The following is a 1,747-nucleotide window of genomic DNA, read 5'->3' on the forward strand; positions in this document are numbered from 1 at the left end:
TTGACTTGGTTATCATTTTAGTGAAATGATTAAGGGAATAAGTTAAAAGCATCTTTTTTTCATTTATATTGTGATAGAAATAATTTCAAAACACCTAGCTCTCTCATTTACACATCCCTCTATATATCTATTTTACCCTGTCTCTCACTCTCCCTTCTGCCTCTCTCTCTCCCTCTTCCCCTCTCCTCTCTCGACCCATATCCCTTCCCCTCTTCTCCCTTCTTCCTCTCTTCCCTCTCTTTCGCCTCTCTCTGTCCCCGCCCTCCTCTCCCCCTCCCATGTTCTCCCTTGTCTCTCTCCTCCCCACCTCTCTCTTGTATATGGCCCCACTTGCACACAACCTCTCTGTCATTCCCCACTTCCCTCTCTGCCTTCCCCCCTTCTCCTCTTTCCTTCTCCCTCTCTCTCCCCACCCTCTCTCCCTCTCCCCACTCTCTCACCCCCTCTCAACCTGCCCTACATCTCTTCCTTCTTCCTCTCCCACCTCTCCCCCTTCTCCTTCTCTTCCTTCTCCCCCCCTCCCTTCTGCCTGTTTCCCCCCTCTCCTTCCTCCAGCTACCTCTTCTCCCCTTTTCTTTCTCCCTTCTCTGCCTCTCTCCACCCTCTTCATACCTCCCTCCTCTCTCTCACTCTTTCCTACCTCTCCTCTCTCCGGCCCCCCTCCCTCACCAGGCTCTCTCTCTCTCCATATCCACCCCTCTCCTCTCTCTCTATTCTCCCTTTCCACTCCTCCCCCTCCTTTCTCTCTTGCTCTCTCTCTCCCCCTCTATTTCTCACACCCCCTTTTTTCTACTCTCTTCCCTTCCTTCCTTCTTTCTCTTTGCCCTCTCTTCTCCCTTCTCTCTCTCTTTCCTTCTCAGCCCTCCCCTCTCCCTCCCGCCTCTCTCTCTCTCCCCTCTGCCTCTCTCACCTCTCTCATTTCTCCTCCTTAACCCTCTCACTCTCCTGCCTCTCCTCTTCCCCTCCCCCTTCTATCTCCTTCTCTCTTTTCACAACTTCCCTGTCTCTGTCTTATCCTCTCTCTCCCCATTCCAAACTCTCTTTCTCCTCCAACTCCACCGCCCTCCCCTCCCTCTCTCTTTTGCCCTTCTCTCTGTCTTCCCTCTTTCTCTCACTCCCTCTCTCACTCCCCTTTCTCTCCCCTCCTCTCTTTCTCTCTCCTCTCTCTCCCTTTTCCTCTTCCTTCTTTCTCTCCCCCTACTCTTTGCCCCCTCTCCCCTACTCTCAACCTTCTCACTCTCTTCCCCTTCTCCTCTCACCCCCTTTCCTCCATCTCCCCTTTTTCCAGCCCCTCCCCCCTGCTTTTTCTCTCCTCCTTTCTCTCCCTTCTTCCCCCCTCTCTACCCCTCTACCCCCTCACCTTCCTCCTCTACCCTCTCTCCCTTCCTAACTCCCTTCATTCGCCCTTCCCCCTCTCTCTAGCTTCCTTCACCTTCTCTCTCCCCCCTTTCATCTCTCTCTCATTTATCTCTCTCTCTCTCAACTCTCCTGCCTCTCTTCTCTCCTTCCCACTCTTGCTCTCCCTCTACTCTCTCTCTTGCCCCTTCCCCCTCTCTCCCCTCCCTCTCTCTTTCCACACCTCTTTCTTCTCTCCCCTCTTTGTGCTCCCTCCCCCTCTCCCCCATCTCCCTCTCTCTCTCCTCCTCTCTCTCTCTCCCCTTTCATTCTCTCTCCCCACCTCTCACCCTCTCTGTCTCTCCTCCCTCCCCCTTTATCTCTCTCTCCCTTCTCTCTCCTCCTCCCCCTC

The sequence above is a fragment of the Elephantulus edwardii genome, unplaced genomic scaffold, assembly GCF_000299155.1.
Source record: "Elephantulus edwardii isolate Elephantulus edwardi_28Jun2011 unplaced genomic scaffold, EleEdw1.0 scaffold00091, whole genome shotgun sequence".
NCBI lineage: Eukaryota > Metazoa > Chordata > Mammalia > Macroscelidea > Macroscelididae > Elephantulus > Elephantulus edwardii.